The following is a 23,153-nucleotide window of genomic DNA, read 5'->3' on the forward strand; positions in this document are numbered from 1 at the left end:
CCGGAGGTGGGCGGGGTCAGGACGCTGGGACACCGCAGGAGGACAGGTAAAGTCATCTCGGGCGCTGCGCTAAAGCAGAGGCGAGAGCCCCAACCGCAGTGCCCTACAGAGGGCCGTTGGAACGTCAGGATGACTCAGCAGGCTCACGCCCGGCCCTCACCCTGGCACAGACCGGCAGGGAAAGGTACAGGGGCAGAGCCCTCCGGGCAGGGCACTGACCTACCAGCTGCAGCGCCACCGATGAGCACCATCTACTCGCAGGGCCCCAGAGTTTCTCTGGGGAGCACACCCAATTCCGGAAGCCACTTCTCCACGTGCAGGGGACAATGTCAGAGTTCCAACAGAGCTGCAGGATTCCTACCACCTGCCCAGGCATCCAGGAACTGCATCTCTTCGGTAACACACAGCAGGACAGTGGGGTGAGCCTTGGTGTGCCTGAACCCTGTCACGGGGACACAGCACCGAGGGCACTGCATTCCAACAGGACCCGGCGTGCCCCGCCACCCTCCTTCCCTGGGGCCGTGGCCACGCTGCACCTGCCACAAGCACGGGTTCGGTTTAAAGAAGAAGGAAGGGCGCCTGGGTGGCTCAGTCAGTTAGGCGTCTGCCTTTGGCTCAGGTCATGATCCCGGGGTCCTGCTCTGCGGGGAGCCTGCTTCTCCCTCTCCCTCTGCCTGCCGCTCCCCCCTGCTTGTGCGTTCTCTTTCTGTCAAATAAATAAATAAAATCTTAAAAAAAAAAAAAAAGTAAGGGCAGGATAATACACTCAACATAAATTGGCAGACTCCACGCACAGTCTATGTGACAGTAAATATTTCGAATGTTGGATCAAATCAAGTACTTATTCTTCCTAAATTTTAGGGGGGCATTTTTAGGACCAACATCAAGCACCTTTCTATGCGGAATCCACCTGCATCTCATACTAAAACAAGCTGTTACCTAATATGAAGGAGAACACAGCCCAGCATCCATCCCTCGGAAAGCAAGCGCAAGTCCGTGTAGGACGAGATTATGTTCAATGAGGACAAACTGCCCCCAGAGGAGGATATTCCCTGCAACATTTGCCTTCTGCTGAAAAAGAGACTTTCTCTTATAACTACTTTTTACCTTTGACCTTTAGATAGTTTTCCCCAGACTGGCATAATCAACTCAGTGGGGTGGGTTTTGTTTGTTAATTAAAAAGCAGCAAGTGAAGTTTTCTTCCCCCTGCACTTCTTCTACATGTTCCTAGCGAACCCCGGGAGTCCAAGGAAGCTTTGGCTACCATGGAAACAAGAGCCTGGCCATCCACCGCGCAGCTCCGGGAACCCTGGCAAGCGCCGGGAGAGCAAGCCTCAGGACCGCCCGAAATGCCAAGTGGGCAGTCACTGCCGACACCTGGAGTTGTTTCTCACGAACGTGCATGGTCTTCCTCTGAGGGCAGAGCCAGGTACAGATGGATTCCGGGCCAGGGACGAGAGAGGCAGGCTGGCTGCAAGCTGCCTCAGGACACTCGTAACCACCAAATGGTATTGAAAAATAAAAACCAGACTCCTCACATTACAAACACATCACCAAGGGCTGGCCTCAGAGCAGGTGGCCGAACGAAGAACCACCAGCTACTCTGCCAAGACACAAAGAAACCCTTTGCCGGCATTTACATGTAAAACCAAGCCAAAGCCGTTTCCAGGTTCCGCTTTTACCCTAAGGCAAGAAGGACACAGTGCCACAGAAGGGAAAAATTGCGAATGGACTAACAACATGGAATGACTTGAATTATCGGCCATGTGGCAGGTGAACACAAAATGCCAGTTTTTAAAGAGGGGAAGTATGAAATCTATTTGAGAAATAGCAAAATCAAAACCAGTTTTCCTAGAAAAGGTAAAGTTTTGGTTAATGAGTAGAACTTACATGTGCCTTCTATATGGCCTGGACTTAAATTTACTCTTATTTTCTAAGAAGTACAATGACAGCAATAAAGCCAGCACAGTCTCCCTCCGTACACCTGATGCCGGAGACACAGGCCAGTGACGCGCACCGACGGATGGGGTAGGTCGTCTCTGCACCGTTTACAAGACAGCATGCATTGCTGGGCCACTGAAAACGTCGTCTTTTGAGTGTCTCCGCCCTTCATAAACCCCTCCATCTCACGAATCCCTTACGGCACACCTACAGTTGGTTTTACATCAAGGAAAACGGGGTCCCAGGACCCCGTCGGGGAGCCCCCAAGGCCCCTCCTCAGGCCCCTGTCCAGAGGCCCAAGGAAGGCGGGGTGCGGAGAGAGGGCAGGGCGGCCACTTCCCGTGCCCCTCCTGTCTCCGCCCAGGGAAGTGGCTTGGAGCAGAGACAGACTCTTACAGAAGGGGGAAGGGGGGACGGGAGCCTGCTCCCATGTTCCTCAACAGTCTTAAGTCAGACTCTACCTCTACAGACAAGACTGGCCCCTTAACCTGGAGGTTCCCCAATTTGCTGTGATGCAGAAACCCAGTTTGGTACCTAAATGACTAACCCGTCTGCCATCTGGAGAAGGCAGCAAATCAGAACCAGGGCTTCCTTGGGAATCCTGAGTGGACTATCCCTGTGGAATTTGTGAGGATGGTCCTGACACCATGAAAAGGACTTCTGAAAAACAGAAGCTGTGGTCACTGTGTATCCAAAGCTTCAAAATGTGAATTCCCTGGGACTCTCATTCCCTCTTCGGAACTCGTCATAAGGAAACAAAGGCACAGAAACCCTGAAGCACCCATAAATAAAGTGGCACACCCAGACACAGAATTCTGCTGCAGGACTCCCTGTTGACGTGGAAATATACCTGATATCAAGTGCAAAAGGCAGGTTATAGATCAAGTACACATTATGATCGTACTAAGTTTTTTTTTTTAAAGATACGGAAGCAGAGAAAGGATGTTATTTCTGGGTGATTTGTAGTTATAGTCTCTCTGCTTCTGTAGGACCTAAATTTATCTTAAATTTGAAAAGAAACAGTAGGAGCGCCTGGGTGGCTCCTGATTTCCGCTCAGGTCATGGTCTCAGGGTCATGAGATGGAGCCCCATGCTGGGCTCTGCAGAAGTCTGCCTGAGACTCTCTCTCCCTCTACACCCCCCACCCCACTGCACACACTCTCTCTTAAATAAATAAATCTTAAAAACACACACACACAGTAAATTACCTTTAAAAATAAATTTTCTAGTGGTCCTCTCCAAACGCAGAGTAAGATCTTGGCGTGTGGCAGACGCTCGGGTGTTTTGCAATCACAAAGTCAAATCTCATGCGGCCCAGACGTGCCAACAGAGGCAGATCTGAAGCACCGACTATGGATGCAGAGCTACTGGCAGGTCCCCTTAATTAGTACAGATTCAAAGCTGATTACCAGGAACCATCTCGGAAGCTGCTCCCAGCCCGCCCTGGACGCCAGAGAGACATGCGCTGTGCTCTAACCCACCCCAGCAAGCAGCAGACCCGTCCCACAAGTTTTGGTGCATGGAGGCTATTCATTGCTATGGGACTGCTGGCCAGCTCCTCACGAGGCATCCCCCCCAGTTCCCAAACATAATCACACGGCTTCCCAGTCCACGGCACCTACTGCCCCCCACGCTGCCACTGGACTTGACTTAGTCTTCTCCCCACTGGACTTAAGTCAAGCACCCACCCCTAACAATGCCACCTGCTCTGTTCATCAGACTCTCCCACTTATGGGGACTCCCGGGTCAGCCTGACTACCAGGCCCTGTGACCGTCAAGAAGAAAGGAGTCAGTGGCTCTTTCCTCTTCTTTCCGGGTTAAGAGACAAGACAGAGAAGCCCTGCATCAAGGTCTGAAATAGGCCCACGTGGGGTTAAGAAACTCTAATCTTGTCCAGGTGATGTACAGCACCTTCCCTGCCTGCGACCCAGATAGCACTGGGCTCCCAAGGCCGAAAGTCTCATGTGTGTTTCTCAGCTGACAACACCAATAGGCACCCTTCCCACTCATTAATTTGTGGGTGCTGACGTCCCCGGGGCCTCTTAGCACTGCCCTCCAGGACTGGATTACCATCTGTGAGCCAGCAGAAGGCTGCCTCCAGCCAGTGCAGAGAACACTGCCAAAAACACAGCACCGGATCAAGCCCAGGCCTCCCTGAGCGAGCGAGAAGCCCAGAGTCCCCAGATGCCTGCAATGCAGGTGAGGGCCAACGGAGCCAAGCGTACCACCCTCCCCCCACCCCATACACACAGGGCAAATCCAAGCATAGGAAGCCCAATCTGGCCCTCAGCCTCCCCCTGCACCAACCTGGGAGGTGGGCAAGCTCCACCTGACGGTGACCCAAGTCAGATAATGAATGTCTGGAATCTTCGCAGCAGGAGGCCGCGGGGAAGACCACCGCCTTCCCCCAAAGGAGAGTACCTGGCCACTCAGCCTGTCGGAAGGTCGTGAGACTGAAGCCTCAGGGATGTAATTAAAACCAAACTACTCTGGGCACAATGCAGTTCTCAGCTACATAAATGGATGACATTTGCTTTCCATAAACTCAGCCCGACAGCAGGACCTGAGTGTGCTACCACAGACCGACACCACAGGTGCAAAATCAATGGGGTTAAACAGGTTAGGTTTTACATCTACTGGAGATAAATGGCCATTCATGAGAATAAGTCACTGCCCTTCATACAGTGCTTTCCACCCGAGGCCGCCCGACATCAGCTCCGTTGCACAAAGCCCCGCACCCCGCTCCGGCCAGCCCGGGGACTTGGATTCCGACAGCCCTGACACTGGACGGCAGCAGCACCCACCATGGGACCGTATTGGCTATGACGGATTTTCAGATGCATTAAAAATAAACGTAAGGAGGACAGAGTTTCCTTTTGAGAAGACACAGAAGTTCTGCAGACGGAGGGCGGCAATGGAGCACTACGTGGTAAATGCATACCTAACACCGCTGGAACTGTATGTACCCTTAAAGATGGTTCCGATGGTACATTTTATGTTAGGTGTATTTTGCCAAAATAAAAGTAAATAATGTAATATGAAGAACTTATCTAGAAATGACCTGGAAAGTCCAATCAGGAAGGTAGTGGGGTTTCTGCCCGTAGGTATTCAGTGCATCCCCAACAGTTCAGCCAACCACCGCTCTTTGATACATTTGAAGCCTACGGGCGCCAGGGCTGACGGGGCTGCAAATGCGTGCTGTGGTGTGGGGGCAGCAGGAGGCCCCAGGACACACTGGCCCCCCGCCCCAGCACTGCAGCAACCACACAGCCAGCCCAGCTCAGGGCCTGAGTCAGGAGGGAGGCAGGCAGGCGGAGATACACAGACGCACACAGAGACGGAGAGACACAAACAGATGGAGACCAGCAGACAGAGGAGAAACAACAAGTCAGCAGGAGACAGTGAGTCAGCTGACCAAGGAGGAAGTTCGCGGTCCCTGATGTTCCCCGCAGGGCACAAACAAGACTTCACAGGCACCACTGTGACCTCTGCTAGGCAACCCCCCACCCCCACCCCCGCCGCACATTTCACCACCTCCAGGGCAGCGCCCACCCCCAATAAGGCCAGATGCACAAGCCCCTCCCAGCCTGACGCCCTTACCTGGGCTCCCCCAGCCCCAGGGAAAGGCATCTGTCTCCAGTTCTGGCCAGTCCCCACCAGCCATGGCTGAATCACTGCGACATTCTGCAGGACCCAGACTTCTCGGGCACTGCCTCTCACCTCCTCCTGCCCAAGCCCGTGCCGGCCCCCACCGCTGGTCCCCAACACCCTTAACACCAGGCCAGAGCCAGGGAACGTGCAGCCCTGTGGGAACCGGGCCCCTCCACTCCCAAAGCACCGGGAGGCATTTCACTCACCCAAGAGTCAAAGAGGGTCAAAGAGGGCTGCCTGGTGGAGGAGGAAACGGGTTCAGGAGAAGATCCAGGAAGTGGCTCCTTACACTGAAAAGTAACCCCCCCTCCCCGGAAAGATTTCACTTTAGTTTTTAAGGAACAAGTTCACTCCCAGTGTTGTTCTCCTTCAGATCCGAAATCTCCTGACCACGCAAACAATACCACCTGTCCCCACGGTCTTGCTCATGGTGAGGCCACTGTCCCCTCAGAAGGAGGCACCTCCAGTTTTAAAGAGACAATCATTAAGAGGTAGGGCTTCAAGCACCAAAGTCCACATTCCTGAAAAGCCTGCCGCTCATAAAATGAGTTAACACCTGAACGTATTACAGACTCAGCTGCCCAGGTCTCCCCTCCCCCAGCACAGGCCAAATGCTCACCAGCAACAAACAAAAACCACACGGATAAAGACCTCTTTACAAGAACAGCCAAAACAATTCCATCTGTTAACAAAAACTAACTGTTGGACTAAATAAAGGTTGCAAGTTCAAACACAATCTGCCTGTTGTAAATAGTGCCTCAGTTTATCAACGTAACAATAATGCTCTTTCAAAGACTGATAAAGTTCTCCACAAATACTCGCCCTCCAGCATTTTTAAGATACTTTGCAGGATAAATATTAGCTTGAGACTTGCCTACAGGAGAAGTGAAAGCTGCCAAAGAAGCAGTTCTAAAAAGAAAAAAAAACAGGAGCGGCTTCAGCCAGAGGGTAGCAAGCTGCCCCTGGCTGCCGGGGAGGAGGCGGGGACCTTGCCCTGCGCCGCGCACCGTGAGCGCTGTGCCAAGGCTGGGCAGCCAAGCCCTTGTTACCCCACCCGTCCTGGGGCCGCCCAGCCTAGGAGGGCAGGGCTGCAGCCCTGTCTCCCGATCGGGGGCACAGCGCCAGGCCCTCCGCAAACAAACCACCCGGCCTACACAAAGGCCTGGAAAATTGAGTTAATTAAAAGGAGAGATTTAAAGATAATTGTCGGGATGGAAAAGAACAAGGAACATCATAGCTTCAATCTGATTTAAACTTAATTTCCTGGAAGACAGTTAAGTAGCCTGGGTAGCCAAGGGCAGCGTGGCGAGGGGATAGCGGGCCCTGCCATCAGCAGCCAGCCCCCAAGCGCCAGGCTGGGTGGGCGTGCGGCCTGTTTGTGCCGCTAATTCTCTGACTGACTTCAGATGGCATTTACCCTTCACTTCACCTGCGGGGGTCTTTTTATGTGTAACACAGTAGCTCGCAACTCAATAGGAACTGGAAGCAAGCTCAGAACAAAGCCAGCCACTGCGCAGGTGACACGTGGGTGACACACAAGTCCTCCCCAGCAAGGGACCAGCTCAGGGAGATGGCTGGGCACAGGGCTCTGCAGAGCCAGGTGGGCGGGAGGGACTGAGCACCTGCGGAGCGTAGCCTCGCCCATCACAGGCCCCCGCCAAGACCTGGTTCGGGGACCTTGACTCCCACCCCCTTCATCTTCCAAGGCCGCGCTCTGTTGTCCTCACGCTCCTCTGCAACAAGCGGCGGCGTGCTGAACGTCCTCTCAGCCCCGAGCTAACGTGGAACGCACTTGAAACAAGTTATGCTTCCTCCCAGGACTGCAGATGGCGGGGTGGAGAGAGTCCCGAATCACCAACACGGTCCAGACTCCGACATTCAGCCCTCACCTCCCCGCCTGCAACGGGAACGACACCTCCAGACCATGTGGAGGACCTGGTAGTGCGAAGGATCACCACGGAGCCCAAACCCCGCACATTCTCAGGGAAGGGAGTGCCTTTCACCCCTAAGCCCTCACAGTGAAACAGTGGTCGCGCCCAATTACACTCGGATTAAGAGTGTCGAAAACTCCCTAGGTGAACCAAATCTGTGGTTCAACTACATCACACAGCATGTGGTGCTCAGGTACGCAGCCCTAAAAGAGAGAAATCACAAAAGAGAGCAGAGAACAATCTAACAGAATTTAAATTACCAAACATGGTCTAATTTTTGTGTGAATGGCTTCAAGAATAAATGAGTAATCTAACAATGACAATACCCCTGGTTTCATGAGAACTTTTACCTAGAGCTGTCACTAAAAGGGAAAAATTCTTTGTTGGAAAAACAAAAATTTACGTTAAGTGGTTCCACTCAGTTATCAGAAAGCAAGCACAGCCGACGATTTCGCTGTAAAGGAAGGTACGCGTGCCTAGGTTTAGAATACCATGGACCCTTTTGCACGGGACCTTCCAGCACGAAGACACTGACCACCGATGATGGAGGTCAGCTCCGTGACCAGGGCTACCCCCTCCGGGCCACCTGTGGAGTGGGCAGGCAACAGGGACACAAAGAAGCCACCTCTGGTCTAGGATAGGGTCCCTCCCTTCAAGGCACCTAAAACAGGGGTGTGGGGGTGGGTAGGGAAGAGCGAAGAGAAGCTGTGTCACCCAAAAGCACAGCCAGTGAGACCTGCCCCCCCCCAAGGGTGTCAGAGGCGGAGGAGGCCCCTGTGACAACGGAGGCCAGCAGGCAAGCCTAGACCGACGAAGGGGGTGGCCATGCTCAGAGGCCCAGGCACAGCACAGGGCATGGGCACAAGGTTTTAGACTTGTTATCAGCAGGAGCACGACAGCTGGCTCTCTCGGCTGGGACAGCACTATGTGCTGGGCATTTTCCGACAGCAAGACCTGCCCCTGCAGGGGCTCCGCCCAGGGAGACACTCAAGGGGCCAGTACAGCCCAGCGGCGGGTGAGCCTGGGAGTGAAGAGGTGCTATCCAGGAGGTCTGCAGCACAAGGGGGACAGCAGGGCCAGGCGCTCAGGGAGGGGGCCACCAGTGCAAAGGGAGAGGGGGCAGGAGCTTCGGCTGACCTGGGTCAGCCATGGGGGCTTCAAGGAACCAGTAAGAGAATGGGGCAAGTATCTGGAAATGTATCGGGCTGCAGGTCACGGAGCAACAGGGCTGGTAAGACCCTCGGGGATGGTCCAGCCCCACCTGAACCTCAGAGGAGAAATGGGACCCGAGAGGCCTGGGGACCCAGCATCGATGACAGTGACCCTGAGCAGAGCTGACGTTGACACATACTTCTTTCTCCTGCCTTCCCAGGAGACCCCTTGCTAAGACTTCCTCCGAGTTCCTGAAAACTGGCCATGTGTCTTGGACAGGTGTGAAGAACGAGTGTGTGTGCTCACCCACCAGTAACGAGAGGAACCTGCCAGCACCATGCAGGCAAGCTCTGTGTCCGGTGGCCGGGGACAGCACTCCTTTCACCTGCCGGCCCCGCTCTCCAGGCCGCCCCTGCCTTCCCCTACAGTCCAGCCTCCCCTGGCTGCACCCCCTTGAACTCATTCCTGCCCCTCAGTGCTCCCTGCTGCTGCGTCACCAGCACGAGGTATGGCCAGAACACTGTGTGTCCGGCTTGTCCCCTCCGGCTCCCCTCTGCTTCCGCCCCCCTCACCCCTCAAGCACGGCGAACTCACACTAGTCCTTGTCCGTCTGAGGCCCTGACTACAAACCATGGCCTCCCTCCGCATCAGCCACATTGCCCCTACAGATGTCACACGCGTCTGCTGTGTTCCCCTGGTTTCTGAACAAGCAGCCACAGGTCTGGGGGCCTGACCTAGCATCCTTTCCTCCTGAAGCTCCAAGGGTTACTGCTCACCTGGGCGTGTGGAAGTGGAACAAGACGGATGAGACAGGAACTAGAGGTGGCAGCCCGACACCCAGTCCAGCAAGGATCTGCCAGCCCACCTCTGCCTCACACCCAATGCCAGGTGGCCCACAGGTGTTTCTGGCCAAGGGCATTAAACCACCCCAACCACCCCTGGGAGGTCTGTTATTTCACCCCAGCTGTATCCAAAACTCATCAGAAGTCACCACTACTCCTAACTCACAACCTCATCACCAAACAACACCCCACATCCTGGGCCTGTGCAGAGCCTCTCAGTAAGGAGTTAAGCCTAAGACGCCCCAAGGCTACCAAAGGGCCTCGGTGCTACTGGGAGAAGTGGGGGGGGGGGGCACTCAGCCCTTCTCTTCCTGGGGACGCCAGCAGCAGCCTACCTTCAAGCAGGCCGGGGAAGAGCACAGCAAGATTCCCTGCCCGCCTGAAAGTTCTAGGCCCCTCCACAGCTTCCTGCCCAGCAGCCTGGGACAAAAGCAGGAGAGGGAGGGCAGAGCGGAGGGCAAACAAAGAAGCTCTTCACACTGCAGCCCAGAATGTCTCAACCCCTCCAGACATTCCAGGCATCAACATCAGCTTGGGCTCTGCCTGCACTTTAGGGTGGTCCCAGGGGCCCACCAGACAAGGGCACCAAAGGGGCTGCACTCAGGTCAGCCGCCCACGTGCGGGGCATCGGGGACCTTCCTGCGGTGGCCGCTCTGCAGCTGGAAGGCACAGGTGACAACGGAGACACAGGCCACATCCCACGTGCACTCCAGAAGACCAAAGGCACCACGTGTGCAAACCTAAGTCCCAGGGTTGGAGGACGGGTGGAAAAGGGACAGCCCCGAATACCAGTGCTTCACAGAGAGTGTCCGTGAGCCCAAGCCCTGCTCCTCTGCAGCACACACCCGTCACATGAACGACAAACTCAGACAGGATGTTTTCATGCTCAACAGTACGGACTTGCTCTAACAATGGCTGAAGCTGGAGCATCTGGGCAGCTCTGTCAGTTAAGCGTAGACTCTTGTCTTCGGCTCAGGTCATGATCTCAGGGTCGTGGGATCGAGCCCCGTGTCAGGCTCCAGGCTCAGGGGGTCGGGTGGGGTGGTGGTTCTGCTGGAGATTCTCTCTCTCCCTCTGCCCCCCCCCCCACGGCCCCTGCCCTCTCCCTTTCTCAAATAAATAAATCTTTAACAAAACCAATGCCTGAAGTCCTATTTTCTTCACTGGCTTTTAACTATACAAGCACTTTACCCTGAAATTCAATGAGGACAGTGACCTACGATGAGGTGACTGTCTATGAACCATGATCGGAGAGTCCCAGAAGAGAGACCACAGCCCCAGGGGAAGCTGGGCAGACAGGGTCCAGGCCTGGGGATGAGGGGGCAGGTGGTGCTTTCGCTGGGGGAGGAAGGGCCCTGGCTGGGCAGGCTCGGCACGCAGGCCACTGGCTCCGGAGAGGAGGGGCTGGCCCTCGGCACGCCCCCACCAGCAGCATGGAAAGTTGGCCGGGGCTGGAGAGGACGTCTGGTGTCTATAAAAATGTGCCTCCCAGGGGAGCCTCTGGAAGCAGAGACTCCATGAGACTTTCATTCTTTTCCTTATTTGCCACTCTGAAAAATAAGCCGTTCTTCCTATTCTGAAATGCAATACAGGTCAAAACCTTCCACAGTGAATAGTGACCCAAAGAAAAAGGTCACCAGATCCAAAATATTTCTCATTTGGCCAGTGGCCCAAAGAAACTCTATTCTGTTTACTTGGTTACTCTCCTGGGGGATAAAAACCTAATCCAATATCCCAAGTGGGCCCATGTTACTCCAAATTCTGTAGGGAGGGTGGGGCTACAGGCGCTTCTCACACCCTCTGCTGGGTCCTCCTGGGTGCTAGCTCCTCTCCCCACCCCAGGGACTCTTCTCTGTCCCCACCGTGGCCTCACGTGGGAGAAAAGAACCACCCATGGAGTGAGTGCCCGTCCTGCGTGTCCACCCCAGACCCCACAACCCAGCAAGGCCGACCCTGAGACAGCAGGTGATCTGCAAAGGAACCAGAAACGGGGCTGAACGTGGGGCTCAGGGTCTGCCAGCTCCAAAGCGGGCTTCCCTCCCCATGGCAGGACGGCACCTGCTGGGCCATCCCGCATGCTACGCTTCCAGTATGGCCCAGTCGGTGGGAAGGAGCCCTCAGCTCCCACCTGCCCCACGTAGCCCTCGGCCTGAAGTCCTCAGTCATGGCAGCCACTGAGCAAGGACCCACACTCAGCACGTCAGCAGGCCTTCCTCAGGTCACGGCACCTCAAGGGCTCCCATCTCTCATCTGGAGCACAGAGCTGTGACCTCACGCGGCAGCCAGCCCTTGCCTGTATTGGAACGCAGGCAGCCCCCCGCGACCCTCCCCAGCTCCCCCATCGCTGAGTCCCCGCCCCAGGGGGCGGACAGGGTGCCCGGCCCAGGCCAGGGCGTGTCCCATTGTCCTGCAGAAGGACGCACACTTCCGGGGCATAAACCCCACCAAAGCAGCCTGCCTCAAACAGAGTTCTCTTTCAAACTGTGAGGCCCACACTCCAGCCACTGCACATCCGTGCCCACGTTCCTGTAAAGTCTTTTCCTAGGATGTGCACACCCTAGGGAAAAGTACTGCCCCGGGAAACAGGCAGGAAGCAGAACCAGGACACAAGGCAGAAAGCCCCCGACGGAGGCCGCTACAGTCCTGAATCTGGGCATCTGCAGGGCTCTGCTTCTCAGAAAAGCACCAAGGCTGTCAGCACGAGGGGAGGGTCACAGTGGGGGGTCACTCAAAATGCCCGTGCCCCTGGAGTCCCCGGTGACTCCTCTGTCGCTGACTCCATGCGCCGTGCCTGGAATGCGCAGGCGGACGTGCTGGCTTGGGTGAGCCGCTACTCACTGCGGGGCCCCGCTCACATCCTCCCGCTCGGAGGCGAGCGTGGCCTCGGAGAGGCACGAGGGAGACAGGCCCAGCACCCAGCTCCCAAGGAGGTGGGGGTCTGAGCTCATGATCCCTCTAGAAATAAGGGACTCAGGGCCAGAGGAGGAGGAATGGCGGTGGTTTATGGCCTGGCAGCTGGCCCTTACCCGCCCTGTAGGGCCCAGGAAGCACACAGGCTAGAGGCAGCCCCGTGTGCGCGTGTGAGGAACGGAGCAAGGCAGAGTGAGGGAAGCACGCGGCAAGCCTGCAACACATCTTCCTTGTACGTTTACAAGTGCCTCTTAAATAATTCTCTACTTAAAGCGGCTTAAATCCTCCCCAGAATAAGGCGAGTATGAGCAGAATAACAGTTAACAGTTCAAAAGCAAGTGTTTCCCCGTCAAGGAGCATTTAAAGCCGTAGATGGTGTCCATCGGCCTCTGAGCTGGGTTCCTGCTCCCGCCGTCCTCAGAAGCCAGGCCCACAGGAGCACGAACCCTTCTCCCGTTTGCCAGGAGACCCTCCTCAGCTTGTCCATTGACTGGTAGCCCTCCCCTCATTACCACTGCATTCTAGCTTGTCCACACCTTCCCCAAGTTCAAGACTACACGGGGGGAGAAGAGAAGTAGCTGCTCTTTGCAAACCACTCACGCCTACAGTGAAGCCGGCCAAATTCAAGTAATAGTCTGAAGTCAAGGAGGGAGGGAGAGGGGGGCGCTCACGGTCTGCCACGGGGCTCTAGCCTCGGTTAGTATTTTATCCCCAGACCCTACGAGTATCGGGCGTGGGCAGCAGAGCAGGACCCCCAGGCCACCGCAGGACGCTGAGAAAGCCGCTTACCTCTCCAGGCCACAGGCAAAATGGCGGGGTGGGAACCAAGCACCTGTCCCTTCTCTTGCACGTCCACAGGCTTTGAGCCTACAATTTAAAACCACACACCAAGGGCAATATCATCACAGGAGAAAGGCCTGCAGGGCCGGCAGGAAGCCTATAATAGACGCGCTATAAACTCAACACACCTCACTCTGTCTTCAAGACTAATTTTAACAGGGAGAAAACATAACCGCAGCTAACAAACCTTTCCTTGCGGATATAATTTACAGCACCATGACTCAGCTGCCCTGACTGCCTGACAGGTGAGGTCACCTGGATGCACGCTGGTGTTTTCACCAGGCAACAACCCACACCTACGCACGGGGCAGGGACAGCGGGCTGCTCCCACCCCCAGCCTCCCTCCTCCCAGGTCCTCCGAAGCCCCCTCATTAACACTTCATAGCACATGTGGATTTCCCAGTTCCTTCCAGCCCACTGGCCTTCTGGCCTCGCTGGTTCACCAGACAGTTAAGGGTAGTTAACTACAAATGTGAAAGTTATTGACCTATTTGTTTAAAAAGGCTGTCCTTTTAAGCACCTGCTAAGTCTATTAACCAAGAAAAAGTAGGCCATCAAGGCTCCACTGTGCCCCCTTTGCCCCACCGCCCTCAAGGGCTCCCGCGGGCGCAGCAGTCCCCACACTGGGCCAAACACCGCTCGGTCGGTGCTCAGACTGGTGACCAGGCGGCACTCCGGCATCTCCAGCACCTATGGCACCAGCGGCCAGGTACCCTCAGGCCTCCCAGGGCGCAGGCGCCAAGGCCCCTGACTCCCAAGGTTCTCTCCCTGTCTCCTGCCCACACGTGGTTCACACCCACGCTACTCCAAGCCTGGGCTACCTCAGCAGCTCCTTTCTGAGGCCACCCCACCCCCACACCCACAATTCCACCTCTCCTACCAGGTCCTGACTTCCTCTCACAGGCAAGCCCCTAACCCCAAGCTAGTGGCCCCCACAGCACGAGGGACCCAGCTCGCGCACAGGAGGCGCCGACACACAGGGATCACATCCACCAGAACCCTGGGCTCTCGCACGGCTTCATTCTGTTCACCGCCTTCTGATCCCACTGCATCTGTCGTGGCCCTGGGTCTCCCCCAGCCCAGCCTGGCCCTGACCCTCCAACGTAGGAGTGGACCGCCTCCAGAAAAGAAAGGCGAATTCCAGTTTCCCCCATCCCCTTTCTCTTGGGAACTACAAAGCCTCTCCGTAGACACTCATCTTCAACTGCTTCATGGGGCACAGAACTAGCCGCCACTCTGAACGTCCTTCCTACGAGCCAATTCCGATTCCAGACGCCATACACACATACACCCGCCGAAGCCTCATGACACTCCAGCACAGGGAATGCCATCATCGGCCCCAGTCTACAGACAAGGAGACTGCAGCACCAAGTCTAGCACACAGAAGATGCGGGACTAGAAGCGTGGGGAGCACCACGGCCTCGGCTCAGCGGCCCGGCCACAGCGCTCTCTCCCAGTGCCAGGGTCACCGCTGGGCTGGGAAAAGCGGAGGGGATCAGAGGAGATGCAAGAGCCTCATTCCAGGCCTGACTTCTGGAGGGAACCCTCCCTGTGAGGCAGGCAGCTGGACAGAGGCACCCAGAACCGCCTGGCCACGGGAGACACCGGAGCCGGTGACCTGGAGAAGCCGGCAAACCGGCAGTGGTGGGCCATGGAACGCGGGAGCACGCGCACAGGGGCACGCACGCACGGGCATACACGCTTTGGGAGACGGCGTCTGGAGAGGAGCAAAGCAGCTGCCGCTGGGAGGTGGGGCTCTAGAGAGGGCTGTACTTGTTTCTTTAACTGAAGAAATTAAAACCCAGCCTGATCAAAAACCTTAGTTTAAAACACGCCTTTACTGGGGCCTGGCTGGCTCGGTTAAGTGTCAGATGGATGCATGACTTCAGCTAAGGTCATGAGATCAGGGTCTTGAGGTCAGGCCCTGTGCTCAGCGTAGGGCCTGCTTAAGATTCTCTCTCCCTCTCCCCCTCCCCCCACCTGGCAAGCATGCTCCCTCTCTCTCTCTCTCTCTCTCTCTCTCTCTCTCTGAGAAAAAATAAATAAACATAAAACAGTCTTTACTGGAGGGCCTGGCTGGCTAAGATGGTAGAGCGTGCAACTCTGGATCTCGGGGTTATGAGTTCAAGCCCCAAGCTGGGTGTAGAGATTACTTTTCTAAAAAGTAAATACATAAAAAATAAGTAAGACAGTCCTTTACTTCACCTTCCATACATTAATACATGACCATTAGAGTAACATGTGGAGTGGCACATGACAGTTGACTCATGGCTTCCCATTAAGGCAGGATTCTAATCTTGAGGGCTGCAGATGGGGTTAGCAGATTGCTGAGTATTATCAGTTACTGTTCACACCAAAGCCACATTCTCTTCATTTGAAGAGTAGGAAGAGGTGATTTTGCAAATGGGTGGGACTCTGGGCTCTTCCCAGCTTAGAAGAGCTGGCCTGTTCGCCAAGAAGCTGGCTGCCGTGTAGGGAGAGACACCCTGGAAATAATGTGCATCCTGCCTCGAGGGGAGCAAAGTGGCCCTGTGCCAGAGTCCTGCAGGGGCCCAGCGGCTGTGGCCTGGCCGCTGCAGAGAAAACTGCCAGACCTGTGGGTCCTCCAGCCCAGCAGAGAAACAGGGCAAACCAGGCCCCTTGCTGACCCCGCAACTCCTGTAAACCAGGAGCCAGCCAAGCACCTTCTCTGCCTGGCAGGCCCAGGACACAAGGAAGGGTCCAGAGAACTCCTGGTGGTGCAGCTTCAGACTGGATCACGGTCCTCCTGTGAGCCACATCATCCCTCCATCAATGAAAATGAACTGGGGGGGGGGGGCGCCTGGGTGGCTCAGTTGGTGAAACGTCTGCCTTTGGCTCAGGTCATGATCCCGGGCTCCTGGGATGGAGCCCTGCATTGGGCCCCCTGCTCAGCGGGGAGTCTGCTTCTCCCTCTGCCCCTCCCGCCCCCACTCATTCTCTCTCTCTCTCTCTCTCTCTCTCTCTTTTTCTCAAATAAATAAATAAGATCTTAAGAGAAAAAGAAAATGAGCTAGTGGAGAACTTGGAACCCAGGCAGCCAGATGTCCTCCCCACCAAGAATTTTAAATAAGTAAAATACACATTATGATGTGACTTTATACCCTAATACAACATTACAACATATCATATGCAACACGCCCTACAATTGTGTCTATTATAGACAGTACGTTACGTTATATAGGTAAATAAAGAACAGCTATTATAAATTACTCCAATACACACATAGAACATGTAGTATTTTGTAACGTGCTATCACACCATGTCCAGGGAATATGCATTTTTAAGTCCAGGGCACTCTCTATGCCACAGTACCCAACTGGCCACAGGTGAACAAGTGCAAATGTGGAAGTCTAACCCGGTGACTCCTCTTCCAGGTCACACGTGCAGCTGCAAGCCTGACCCTTCCACCCTGGCCTGGCTGGCGGTCAGGAATGCCACCCAGCCCCTCCCAAGTTTTATCTCAATGTGACATTGCTTAATTCTTTTAGACAACCTTGACTTGACTCTCTCACTGCTAATTTTAACTACCCTACATTTCCCCACAAAGTAAACTGGAGCGTCCCACTGTCACCATCACAACAGATTCCAACAGCCACTTGAGATGGCAGCATGCCATGCAGGTCCTGACTCGCTGCTGCCCGAGACAGTGCTCTAAGTCCACGGCTGTTGCTGCTCGTCTTGGTCACGGCAAGGAAACCCAACCACCACCCTTGGGGTTTATCTCTAGCACACTTCTCGGTGAGAGAGACCAGCCCAAGGCCAGCCCCAGCCCCAGCTGCCCGCCTGCTTCTGGAGCTACCAAATGCAGTCTTGGGCAGACCGCCGGCCAAGCAGCCCCCATCGGGCTTCCAGACACAGACCAGGCAGCCCACACTGTTGGGTCTGCAGCTGTGCTCCAGAACAGGGGGGTTCCTCAGCTGAGGCCCAGAGATGGGGGGCTGAGAGGGATGCTCCCTGGATGGGTATTAGGAGACCTCTGAAGTATACACAAAATGGTGTCTCCTTACATTTTTGTGGGAAAGGTCCATACTTTCACCAGATTTTTCAAAGGAATCCATGACCCAAAAAAGGTTAAGCCCTAGCCCAGTTCAAAGTGGGGGAAGAGGGAAGCATCCACGGTCACACAGCTGGTTAGAGGGATTTTTGCTGTGACAAAAGTACTGCATCAGCTTTTCATAACTTTTAAAAGTTGGCCCTCCCTTTTATAGTTTCCTTTAGAATTCAGCTCAACAATTTAGGTTCATACAGGGGCAAAAAAAAAAGGGGGGGGGCAGATAAACAAAACGAGAAAGATGAACTCAAAATTTAGGAAAAACTCTAAGGGCCGGCCCAGACTATTCCAGAGCTGAGAATTTTCTAGAGCTTATCAAACATCTGGTGACATCAGAAAATCAAACCACAATGTCTAGAGCTGATCCTAAAGGAATGGACAAAAGTATGACCCGCTACAAGTAAAACGGCTGTTATTCTCTCAAACAGTCAGGCCATGGCATCTGGAATCGAGTCCTGGATAAATATTATTTACTTGGCTCGCCAGGGTGATAATGAGCTTGTTTTGAACCTCCTGTATATGGTGTTAGCTCATTCATTTTGAAAAGTAACCCAGGACAGACCGAGCTGGGGAAACACCGAGCAAGGAAAACCAGGTCAGCAAAACACTACTCTCACGTTTCATAACCAAAACATGAGCCAGGCTCCAGATAAAACCTTAACCCGATCTGCATGTTGCATTCAGCCAAGGGGTCCGGGCGTCGCCTCTCTTCCTCAGATGTAGAGCACCGCTGTGCTCCTTCCACTGTGTCTGGGGTCACAGTTCACAGACACCCCATCTGACCAACGCTCCCCTCCCTCATCTGTCCGCTCACTGCACTCCCACTGTGCACACACCAGGAGGTCCAGACTGCTCTCCAGTTGCTTCCAGGCCACCTGGCCGCTAACCGGAAACCAGCCAACTCCAGGAAAAGAGACCGTGGCCCCCGCAGCATGGTCACAGCTACACCCTGGACCCACCAAAGCCCACTCAGCCTGCGTTTCTCAGCTGCGCTGGCCAACTCAGGTCCTTCCTTCCGCCACCTTACCAAGACCCCATGTTACCATCATAAACCCACAGGCATCAGCTCCCACCAAGCAGGGAACCACACCAGACGGCCAGAGTCACACATCCATGCACACCCCACCTCAGTGACCAAGCAGGAGCTCAGGGCCCTTTGCAGTCAAAGCCAGCCCTGACCGGTCACCACCAGTTGATCAGGCCCCTGCACAGAAAGCCACTCCGCCTCCATGCCCCTGGGCCCAGGGTAGGGTGAAGCCTTCCTTGCTGGTGTCCCTTAACCTTGCCCACCCCTCTGTATGGCCCTAAGGCTCATTGCTCTACTTGCGATGCCCATCTGCTTCCTGCACCAGGACACGACAGACGCGGTGGCCAATGTCCCTCCGTGACATGGACACACGCGCGCGCGCAGTCGCCACAGGGGCGGAAGCTGGCAGCAGCAACCCTGACACCTCTGCGCAGTTACGAAGCAGTGACTCTTACAAAGATCGTTCTCAATGGGTGACCAAATCAGGATGAGAACCACTGGCCTTGAAAGGGATTCTCTGAGGCAAGCTAGAATGTGTAAGCAGACTGAAGACACTCCAGACCAGAGGCCCGCATGCCCTAAGGACCCCAACTGCATATGCATCACCAGAAATGGGGAGGAGATGCCCCTAATATGTGCACTTCCTTGGGGACAGTGCAAAGAAAATGGAACGCAGAGGCGACCCCACATCAACTGGAAACGTGGGCCCTGTCTGGTGTGAATTAGCAGCGCGTGGTGAAGAGGGAGACCTAGTTACAGCACCCCCTCAAAGTGCTCGGGAAACTCGGCCACCGAGTGAGGACCTGCTCTGGGACGCATGCACGCGCTCACAGGGCTTTCGGACACTCCCAAGCTCCCCGGGTCCTCCAATGACCTGTGGCGCAGACCCATGACCCTCCTGCCAGTTTCGGCGGCGGGGGGCTGGGGCTCACAGGTGAAGAAGCGATTCACAAGTCAGAGGACCGAAGGGAGGCAGGCCTCAGGGTCAAGTCCCTGTGGGACCTGTCCACCTTCCTGCCCCACACCTGCAAACCAGCTGGGAGGTATGGCCCAAGGGCGCATGACCAGAATTCCTAGGGTCAGGACTTTCCACGTATGTGACCAGCAGCCAGTCCCTTGAGTCCACCAATAAAGACAAGATGATTTCATTTTTAAAATGGAGATAACATTTAAACTTAAAACAGTCCTGCTGTGAGTTATCAGGAGCTGTGTGTGTCAACTCCAGGACACTCGGCAGATGGAAGGTCCAATGGACACTTCCTTGAGCCCCGCCCACCTGATATCTTACAGGGGAATCCCAAGAGCAGCTGGTCTGGAGCATCCCTCTTCTGTGGCAGCCCCTGCAGGTGTACAAATGTGGGAGCTGCAAAGGCTTCAGCCAGCAGCTGCACCTCCACAGGCCCTCTCTCGTGAGCCGCCACGGAAACCGTCCCCAGAGGGGCTGGGCGGGCCAGTCCATCTGCAAGTGTGTGCATCCTGATGTAGGGAGCACTAAAGGCAGCTCCTTGTCCCAGTGACCAAGCCACAAGCCAGCAGGACACTCACACGGATGCCACTCACAGCGCAGAGCCCAGGCATCGAGCTGGGACACATCTCCTAAGTTGAAAGGCCCTGAGAAGCCCAAGGACTCCACACCAGCCAGCAGGGGATCCGGGGGCTCTGGCACTCTGGCTCCGACACAGAGCCCTCACCCCTCCCTGCAGCGCAGGCCATCAGCCCCTGTCAAGGCCACCATCCAAGCTCCGCAGGGCCTTTTCCTTGGCTTTTGACAAGCGGTAACCCAAGAGGGGTTGTCACTCATCAAAACAGATGCAGCTGAAGCATACCTGACTTCTACTGTCCAAACCAGAAACCACATCCTCAGGCTCCAGGCTCAGGCTCCGTTTCTCCCTATAAGCCAGTTACATGGGATTCCACCTCCAAGAAGCCCTCCGTGAAGGGGCGCCTGGGTGGCTCAGTCGTTAAGCGTCTGCCTTCGGCTCCGGTCATGATCCCAGGGTCCTGGGATCAAGCCCCACATCGGGCTCCCTGCTCAGCGGGGAGCCTGCTTCTCCCTCTCCCACTCCCCCTGCTTGTGTTCCCTCTCTGTCAAATAAATAAATAAAATCTAAAAAAAAAAAAAAAGCCCTCCGTGAGAAGCCCTGCCTGAGGGTGGTACGAATTATCTTTTGTGCTGGACAAGCACCGTATCATCACTCCTGTCTACGTATTATTCTTCAGCTGGGGCCTCGCTGCTTAGGCTCACACTGTTCATGCAGCTCCCACTGTCTCTCGTACATTTCCTAGCAGAGCATTCAGTCAGAAGAGAGAATCTCAGGCGGGGTTCATAAGATCTCTGGGCATCAATATTCTCATCTATAAAACAGGGATACTGCCACTTCCATGCAGAGCGGTCAGAAAAACCCAGAAGTTAACTCTAGATGGCACTTCACACAGAGCCTGGCCCACAGCCACACTGGCAGGGGCCTATCCAAGACAAAGATGCCCGTGGGATCACTGTGGGGCTGCTCCATCGACATGCAGGGAGGACAGAGGAGGCCTGGCACACCAGGGCTCAGAGCACAGCGCCAGCACAGTGCTTCTGGGGTCTCATGGTGACTCCGTTGAACAGAACTAACTAGTCATTAGAGTCCCCTCAAGTTTACCACCCTCTAGTGGAAACATGCTCTGCTCAGCGATGGCCGAAGTCCAGATTCTTCCCCATATGATCCATTTGGTGTTTTACAACGTTTGGACATCGCAGCTACCCCTGCCCCTCAACCGGGTTATTAAAACCAAGTGGAGGGGCGCCTGGGCGGCTCAGTCGATGAAGCATCTGCCTTCGGCTCCGGTCATGATCCCAGGGTCCTGGACCAGGCTCCTTGCTCAGCAGGGAGCCTTCTCCCTCTCCCTCTGCTGCTCCCCCTGCTTGTGCTCTTTCTTTCTCTCTCTCTCTGTGTGTCAAGTAAATAAATACTTGAAAGAAAGAAAGAGAGAAAGAGAGAAAGAAAGAGAGAAAGAGAGAAAGAAAGAAAAAAAGAAAGAAAGAAAGAGCAAGCCAGCCAGCCGGCCAAGTGGCCCCCGGACTCCCACGGCAAGGGACTGGGATGCCGCAGTGCAGTGAGGCCTGGCCTTCAGCCTCACAGCCAGCCATCTGGCCGGGGAGCAGGCGGTGCTGTGGGGAGGCAGGCCTGGGATCGCAGTCCACACCTGCAGGGCTCCAAGCCGAGGCAGAACTCTGTGGGCAAGAATAAATCGCCAGAAAGACAAGGTTCTGAGGGGATCACGAGGAAATCCATATTAAAATTGTAAACTCGTTCCCAAAACCATATCAGAAGCAGGCAGAAACCACGGCCTGCATCTACTTGGCTCCCACTCTCCCACAGACCCACAAGATTTCATCAAAAACGTATCGGAATTAGAGGTCCAACGCGCTATCCATTGCTATTTGATCTTTAAGCCACAAACTGACACCGTCCACAGGACTCTTATCGGCACACACACCGCCTCCCTTCTGCAGAGGTTGCTCAAACGGTCAGGAATTAACCAAGGACTGATAACCGGCCCCCAGAGAAGCTTCCATTCACCCGCGTCTTCTGGGATGGTGCAGAAAGCACAGTCTCTTCTTACTTATTTCAACTGGCTAGCTCATTCGAAAACATGGTCCCAATTTTATTTTGCATTTGATTAGTGTTAAACATCATTTCGTTTTGTGAAAAGTTACCGATGTTTTATACACACTGTAGTGAAGACAAAAACATGATACCCCACATGTATCCTGACACACCTGTAAACCCAGCTTTTCATTGGGGGGAGGCGTGCCACACACCTCTGGGGCTCAGGACTACACAGGAGACCTATGGGCCCAGGTCCCCATGTGTGGGTCCCAGGGTTCACCCCCAGGCTCAGCCACTTACTGTGTGGCTTTGCACAAGTGACTTCACCTCTCTGAGCCTCCTTTTCCGCTCTGTAAAATGCAGGTAATAACAGACCACCCTCATTGGGTTCTGCAGAGAGAGAATAAGGCTGAGTGTTCTGCACAGGACTTGGCCTCCTAGATGATTTCTCAGGGCCTGCTAAGTGCCAGGAACAAATACTCATTATGCTTCCCAGATTATAACACAGAAATTGAAGCTCAGAGCAGTGGGGTGCTTCTGGGCCAAGGTCACAAAGCCAGCAATGGCCCAGCCAGGGATGGAAATGGTCCCTGCACCCCAAACAACGCCAGGCTCTAGGACGTTTCTGCTGCAGAATAAAAGGCCCAGGGCCCCTCCCTATCCTCTTAAGAATTAAAAACACTTTAGACATCTGAATAATTCAGGGATGAGCTAGACATGTTTGAAACAGGCCTGAGCTTTCCTTCAGCTTCCCTGTCCCAGTAGGCTTGCCGGGTCCAAGCAAAGAGCAAGATGGCTTCAACTCTATAATCCACCCCAGCACCAAACCGGAGCGCCTGCACATGGGAGCGCTGAGGACGGAGGCCGCCTCCGTCGGGGAGCTCTGGCTCCATCCAGCAGAGGGTGGTGGTGTGCAGGGCCTGATGGGGAGGATGTTGTCCTCCAAGCTTCTACTGCAAACGGTTTTACATAAGCTAAGAACCACTAACAGTTGCCCTGTTATTCCAGTTCCGCGCAGCATGACTGGCTGGGAGTAGACTGGCATCTGAGTCAGGCCCCAGGGGATCGCAGGGTTTCTAGAACTGAACCCCTCTGTGCGGCGTCACCTGGGTGCCCCTGTTCTCTCAGCCTTTGTTTTATGAGCCTGAAACCTTGATTTCCGTGTCAAGGCCCAAAATGCTAAGAATGTGT

The 23,153-nt window shown here is 54.8% G+C and overlaps 1 protein-coding gene across 2 annotated transcripts in view; it reads right to left on the bottom strand.

Annotated features, from left to right (window-relative positions):
• Positions 1–5,987, bottom strand: part of SLC45A4 (solute carrier family 45 member 4) — a 48,951-nt gene extending 42,964 nt beyond the window's left edge. For both annotated transcript variants that reach the window (XM_025871193.2, XM_025871194.2), the window contains exon 1: positions 5,799–5,987. The gene's annotated coding sequence lies outside the window, so the exon portion shown is untranslated. The remainder of the gene's footprint in view (positions 1–5,798) is intronic.
• Between the last annotated feature and the right edge of the window lie 17,166 nt (positions 5,988–23,153).

Source organism: Callorhinus ursinus, unplaced genomic scaffold (genome assembly GCF_003265705.2).
Source record: "Callorhinus ursinus isolate GAN/ISIS: 27379988/994484 unplaced genomic scaffold, GSC_fseal_2.0 scaffold5, whole genome shotgun sequence".
In the NCBI taxonomy this organism is placed as follows: Eukaryota; Metazoa; Chordata; class Mammalia; order Carnivora; family Otariidae; genus Callorhinus; species Callorhinus ursinus.